The sequence below is a fragment of the Cryptomeria japonica genome, chromosome 6 (genome assembly GCF_030272615.1).
Source record: "Cryptomeria japonica chromosome 6, Sugi_1.0, whole genome shotgun sequence".
NCBI classification, from domain to species: Eukaryota; Viridiplantae; Streptophyta; class Pinopsida; order Cupressales; family Cupressaceae; genus Cryptomeria; species Cryptomeria japonica.
The window spans coordinates 574,610,434-574,618,505 of record NC_081410.1 but is presented as its reverse complement, the minus strand read 5'-3'; positions in this window follow the sequence as shown (position 1 = coordinate 574,618,505).

Genomic DNA, 8,072 nt, shown 5'->3' with positions numbered 1-8,072 from the left:
TAAGGTCGATGAGGAGATGGATTTCGAAGAATAGGAGATAGGAGTCGATTATGGCGATGGTTATTGTTAGGTCCTAGAGACAACTGAGAGGGGGGGTTGAATCAGTTGTCAAATAAATTCAAACCAAAAACAATTTGACTAACTTAATGCTTAATATCGGTAAAACAGTTTAATATGCCGGTAGACAGTTTTAACAGTTAATTGCTATACCAGTAAGGATTAGTGCATGAAACATAAAGACAAAGTCATCCACAACACATAACACCAATATTTGTACGTGGAAACCCTGTAAGGGGAAAAACCACGGTGGGAAACCTTACCCACAATCAGATGATACTACTGCAGATAGTAAGTGTACATAAATGGGGTCTACACATGTAGAAAGGCCAAGCGCCTAGAGCTCACTGCTCTATCACAAAATGGGATTCACACTGACTACAGTTGGATGGTTAAATCCAATAAGAATGTACTGCACAAAATAGCATCTTCATATGCTAGATTTAGTACCGGTGTAGTTCTGATTGTCTTCACAAAAACCCTCCTTCAATCTTCAAATGATGTTTGCGTGTATAGCTCTACTTATTCTTGCATATACCTTCACACAATCCTTTTTCGCATTCCACATTTGATCTTACAAATAAGATCTTACATTTATACCATAACCTAAGACCATAAGATATTACAATAAGAACATTTTATAAACAATACAATATCCGATGCAATAACCGATTCAACATGTCTTCTTAATGCATTTACAACAATAATTAATCATCTCCATAGCGTGCCGTGCTGATCTGGAAAAGATAAACCTACCAGTGTAGCCTGGACCTATTTGCCGGTAACAACAAATATGCAAATGCTAATATGCCAATAAACAAAACTCCAAAAAAAAGTGTCCACACAATGTCTTTGACATAACCAAGTGTTTTCCATATTATTCCAAGTGCCGGTGATCATTATATCTTGCCGGTGTACCAGATACCGGTGACTGTGCATGAGTCACTTGCTTGCCAGTGAATGTTGCCGATTCTCCAAAAGTGCCAGAGTTGATAAGTGTTTAGTAGGTGTTGACATCAATGACAAAACCATACCAAAATACCAATAGTTATGACCCAAAATAAGGAGGCATTAATTTAGATGATCATGAGAAGGATGATTTCTTGGGTACCCCCAGACATTAAGCTTCCATTAACAGGATTTGTGAATAGGATAAAGTTATTGGTCTCTCGCAGGGTGTTCAAAAGGGTCTATCAGACACGAAGGTGGAATATGATGTGAGGTTGGATGAGGATTTTGTCGAGGAATATTAGTTGGATGTCATTGACCTGAGATCAATTAGACAATCTGCTAATACTCTCTTGGGGAGATCCAAAGGTATCAGAGGGAGAAGGAGCAACAAACAAAAATGGGAGGATAGGGCTGAGGAGAAAGGGATTATTAGTGTGGTTGAATTTTTGAGAAGATCCAAGGGAGGTAATTCCTCCCTTGGATGTCAATGAAAATTATTACATGGAATGTCAGGGTCTTTTAGCTCTTGACAAGAAATGCTTGGTTAAGCGTTCGTTAGAGAAAACCTCTAATGACATGATTCTACTATAGGAAACCAAGCTCAATTTAGATAAGTCCCTCAATTTTTTTTCTGTATTGCTCTAGATGGGTGGGTTTTTTCCAGGAAGCCAAGGGCTCTACAGGCGGATTGGGGATTTTATGGAATCCCCTCGTGGTTAAGATTTCACCTAGAGAACTGTCTGATTATTGGATGATTTGTAAAGTGAAGATTTTCTCTAGTAACTAGGAGATCCCTTTGATCAATGTATTTGGTCCAATCAAAATAAAGGACAAGGCGAGCATATAAAATGAACTTTCATAGCACATCTCCTTCATTTGGAAAGATTGGTTGGTGGTTGTTGGTGATTTTAATGCCATTCTGGACCTGAATGACAAAGTCGGTGGATTGCGAAAGTATAACATAATTATGGAAGACTTCATATGTTTTGTTGCAAACAATGATGTAATAGATGTCATTCCCAAAAATGACTAGATTACTTGGATGAATAGGAGATTGCACTTTATCAACATTTCAGAGAGATTGTACTTTATCACTTCCCTGCTCAGTTAGAGTTGGAGATTGGTAAGTCTCGATCATTAGGCAATTTCAAATTTCAAAGTATGTGTTGGCGGGATGGGCAATTTCATTCACATTTAAAAAGGTGGTGGGTGAAAAACAAAATTTTCCAAGGTATGCCTAGTTACTATTTTGTTAAACGTTTGCAGTATCTAAAGGGCAAAATTAAATGGTGGAACACGGATTTGTTCAAGAATATCTTCTCAGAAGAACTAAGGCCAGAGGAGGAGATCGCCTCTCTTAATGAGAAGGTGATTTGATCTGGTATGACCAATGAAGATTTTTTTAAAGAAAAGGAGTTGAAATGTTGCAATAATCTCTATCGGAAATAATGGCTAGGGAGGAGATCTATTGACGAGACAAATCCAGGGAAATGAGGATTTCGGCTAGTGACCTAAATACTAAGTTCTTCCATTTTTTGGCTAAGGCTACAAGATCAATCAATAAAATTGAAGCGATAGAGGATGACATTGGGAAAAGGTATGTGATAGGAGATGAGATTGAGTAGGTTGCTATTTGGCATTTTGAAAGCCTACTTGGATCTTCAGGTGGCAGAGGTTTTCCCAACAGGTTACATGCTCTAGATGTGATAGAGAAAGATGTTTCATAGGAAGATGAGGCCGTGTTAAAGCCTTTCTCTTTAGAGAAAGTCAAGGAGGTGACATTCTACCTCCATCCCAACAAAGCACCGTGTCTAGACGAATTCACACCAAAAGTTTTTGAGAAATACTAGGAATTCATGGGCGAGGACATCTGGAGGCTAGTGGAAGATTTTTGGAAGAAGAGAAGATTGGTAAGAGAAATTAACAATACAATTATTGTTCTTATTCCCAAAAAGGAGAATTGTGTTTCGATAGTAGATTACAAGCCTATCTCCCTTTGTAACTTGATCTATAAGGTTATTTCAAAGGCCATGGCCTTAAGGTTGAAGAAGATTCTACATAAGCTCATTTAAGAGGAGCAGCATGGATTCAATCCATGCAGAGAAATTATAGACAATATCATCCTGGCCTCAGAAACTCCATTTGATGGGCAAAGAGAATATGAAAGGGATGGTGGTAAAACTTGATGTGAGCAAGGCTTACGATTGAGTGCATTGGGAGTTTTTGTTGCAGGTTCTGGAGAGATTTGGTTTTTTCAGTAGATGTGTGACATTGCATCTTATCTACTCATTTTTCTATGTTGGTGAATGGTTCTACCTGTAGTTTCTTCAGAGGCACCAATGGGTTGAGACAAGGAGATCCTTTGTCTCCATCTTTATTTGTCTTAATGGCAGAAGTGTTGGGTAGAAGCATAAAGAAGAAGTGTAGGTCAGGAGCTTGGAAGGGAGTCAAGGTTCATAGAGACTTAGAGTCGGTCATGCATTCTCAATTTGCAGATGACACAATTCTATTTAGGGAGGCCTCAGAGAAGGAAGCGTTGGTGATCAAGGAAACTTTGGAGGAATACATGTGGAGATTTTAGGTCAAATCATGAATAAAAACAAGTCTCATCTATTATTTGTAAACACTAACAAAAGGAAACAACAACATATCACTAATATCTAGGAATTTCAGATCGCTTCCTTTCCTTCAAAATACTTGGGTGTGCCCCTATGTTTGAGATGAAGTAACAAACTGTTATGGGAGGGGATTATTAGTAAATGTCAATACAAAGCATCGTCTTGGAAAAACAAATGGCTTTCTCAGGCAGACATGATTCAAATGATAAAATTTGTGCTTTCAATAGTACCAATTTACAGTATGTCGTGCTTTAAGCTTTTAGTTCGGGCTATTGGAGCATTGGACAAGATTTTAAAGAAATTATTATGGGAAGGCTCGAAGGAAGTTAGGAAGATTCCACTTATTAAATGTGACACTGCATGTATGGTAAAGGAAGAAGGAGGAGCAGGTCATAGGAAAATGGATCTACAAAATTTGGCATTGGGTGCCAAATTGGCTTGGAAGATATATAAGTATCCTCAAAGACCTTGGTGCAAGATTATGAAGAAAAAATATCTTGATTCAAATGAGTTGGAAAGGATTTTTTCTATGGCCAACTCTGATTCAGGCTCGACTATCTAAAGATTCATCTAGGAAAGTAGAAAGGTTATTGTGGACCATATGTCCTAGAAAATTGGTAATGGGAAGAAGGCCGGGTTCTAGAGAGACTTTTGGAATGGGGAACCTGCTTTAATATAATGTATTGAGGATAAGGATTGGGTGGCTTAGGTCGAAGGAAATATGGGAGAGTATGTAGCTGACTACATTGAGGGAACCCCTCAGAGACTGAATCAGGTCAGATGGAAATCTATTGGTCCTAGTAATAAGGAGAATTATAAACTGATCAGAGAGCTATTGGATAACAGATTTGTCATTTTTTTAGATGAGGAGGATTCTTTAATATGGTGTGCAACCAAGTCTGGGGAATACAAGGTTAACTTGGGATATGAGCTGTTCTAAGGAGAAGGAACCAAGATTTGAAATGACCTTCGACACTGTGTTGGGACATAAGAGTATTGCCGAAAGCCAACGAAATATTGTGGAATGTACTCCATGGGAGGATCCTGACAGGAGATAGGTTGAAAACGATTGGAATCGTAGGCCCAAATACTTGCTTTCTCTGCAGAAGTAATGAGGAATATGTGAAGCATCTCTTATTTTTGTGTCCATTGGTGGTGAGATGCGGGATTGGTTGTTCAATATGTTGGAATGGAGATCGGCTAGGAATAAGATGTTTTTAGAGTTCTTGTTAGCATGACCAACTGAGTGCAAACACTCACAACGGGTAGATTTATGGGTGACTGGACCTTCCATGGTAGCTTGACAAATATGGAAGGAAAGATATAGGAGGGTCTTTAGAGAGGAGGAATTTAAGGAGGAAGCCATTATTGAGCGTATCACTATGGGGATTGTTGAGGTGGTAAAGGGGAAGTTTCTAGGGAAATGAGTGAAATATTTCTCCAAATGGGACAAAAGAATGGAAGAGATATGGGGGTCAGAGGATTCTCTCCCATGTAGCATTGTTAATATCAGTCTAGAAGGAATAAATTTTGACAGGGCTAGCAAAGGGAACCCGAGAAAAGCAAGATACGGTGCTATTTTGAGGGATGATTCGGGTAGAATGATTGAAGAAGTGATTGTTTTTTTGAGAATTTCCTCCAATAACGAGGCAAATATATGTGGTCTAGATAAAGGATTATATATGTGTGTGAACAATGGGATCTCAAAGGTTTTCATTGAAGGGGACTCACAAGTGGTTTTAAACGGAGTGATGAACTCAAGATTCAACAATTGGAAACTCAGCCAATGGCTTCTTGTGATCATAGATAAATTGAACATGTTCTCGAAGTATAGTCTCATTCACACTATAGGGAAGGAAATAGTGTAGCCGATTGGTTGGCACATGTAGATCTCATTAAAGGAAGAAAAGTAGTTGAGGTGGATGTGATAGATCCGTTGGACGAGTTTAGAAACATTGTGGCAAGGGACAAAGAAGTACATCCATGCGAGGGAATCAGATAAGGCTATTTGCTCTCACACTACACGTGGACTGGAAGTGCCTCCGTCCTGCAATGGAGATCTCGATTTTGAAGCAAATTGTTTTGACAATTGCCTGTGAGTATGGATAGATCTTCTCAGATTTTGGATTAGTGGTTTCGAGCAGAGAGTTTTCGTAACTGGATGGGATAGGTGGCAAAGGAGTTGTTTCTAGAATAGGAGACTTTGTTATATTAGGAGATAAAGGGATTGCAAATTATTGAAGGTTTGATAGAGGAGTTGAATATGACAAAGTATTTTGGAGTCAAATGCATTTGTAGCAAGGAGGAGGGGATCCATAAAGCATCAAAGGAGAAGATAAATCACCTCTTCAACAAGGCTAATGGCAAGGAAAGAGACTCGGTTATTCACATTCTAGGAGTCGATTTTTGGAACAACGACCATGTCCATGATGACATGGTGATGGACAAACTGTTTGACCTGATTGTCTAGGTGGTTGGTAAACCTTCTGCAGTGATTGGGAATGTGAGAAGAATGGCGAGGGAGGACATTTATGAGGAAGTGTTGAGGGGACTTGATGACCTCAAAGAAGCCCCAAAATTAGAGTGTATACTGGGATTTTTCAACTTGAACGTTGCAGAGAAGAAGGTTAAGACACTGAAGGCTTGATTCTTGTTCAAGGAAGGGGTGATGAAGGACTATGATCTCAACAACTTCGAGAGGTATATAAGGGAGAATGAGGGTATTATTCCAGTTGAGGTGATGGAGAGGGTGGTTGAAATAACAATGGGATTATGTATATGTATAACTGAGAGCATGGCTCTGACTAATATGTAATTATTTTTTGGCTATCAATAGAAAGGGTATTGCCCCCTAAGAAGAACTTGCTTAAAAAAAAACACATAAATAAATAAATAATAATGATTAAAATAAATAGTTAAAAAAATTTATAATCTTAACATTTTAAATTTGGTTATTTATAAATACAATTATATTTAAATATTTTAAAATAGTTATTCAATCTAAAATTAAATTTCAAATAATTTTGATTATTCATAATGTTTAAAATTGATTATATAATATATAATATTTAATTTTTTATTTATCAATTATAATTAAATTAATTTATATAATATTATAATTAAACACACACACACTCTCTCTCTCTATATATATATTCCATCTTTATTTATCCTTATCTCCTTTTTCTTTATCTATCTCTATTACTTCTTTATTGATACTTTAGTTGCACAAACAACATCATTTTCTAAATGGTCCACCAATTTACCTCATGTATGAAAAATATACCACCTCTTCGACATACCCATTATATGTCAAGTGCTATTTTCATCTCTTTATCTCTCCTCCTTTCTATTTGTATCTCTCCCCCTTTTATCACTATCCCTCTCTCCCTTTTCTATCCCTTATAGAATTCCTCAATTGATTGTCTTCCCGATTTAGAGGTATTCTTTTAGTTGTGTTTGGATCTCTATAATTGGGTTCATAGTTGATTTGAAGTTATTACTTACGCATTGAAAGCTTTGTTGCACAAAGATCATGGTCAAAATTATGAATGCTTTTATTGTATTTTAGTATTGTCAGACGAATTTACAAAAGAGTCAAATTTAATGTAATAGAATAATTTTACTTTATTAATTAAATTGAATAATTATTTTTTCATCTTAAACTCTTTATATGAAGTATCTACAGTTTCACATTATATTTCAAATTAATGGGCAAGCTAGGGTTGATCCTAGGATGAGGAGAGAAGGAGTGCAATGAACCAAACTAGAGCTAGGGTGGGTGAAGGCAAATTTTGATGGCGCCTCAAAAGGGAATTCTGGACCCTCAGGGGTTGGACGGGCCTTGATGTGTCGCTCGAGACTCATAAGGAAATATTCTTTCTATTGATTCAAAACACTTGGAGATAGGAACCAACTAAAGGCGGCTATGTTGACAGTGGACTTGACGAAAAGGCTCAAAATCAATCAAAATCAATCAGTTGCATGTGGAAGGTGATTCCAGATCATGATCAATGCAATTGCCAATGGAGGGAGAATGGATAAATTGGTCTGAATCATTAGGAAGAAATTAGAAGGCTTAAAAATTTAATGCATTGGTAGATTCTTTGTCCAAACTGGCGGTCGATGTGGCAAGATGAACAGTTGGTGAAATGTGTTGGAGTTTTACATACACCTCATTTACTCATCTCCATTTTTGGTGGATGCCATGAAGTAAGGAAGGACAACGAGTAGAAACGTGGTGAATTTTGTTGGTTTGCATTGATGGCCCGATCGATATGCATACTCCAGCGTTTATTACCATCTATGACTGTCATGGGAGATGTGCAAACATGATTCTCGATATATACCTGGGGTGGCACCCATTTGAATGTGGTTGGTGAGAGGTGAAGATGTCATCTAAAAATGGAGGCTAACTTTAGTTTGAAAGCTTCAAAGCAGTAGATG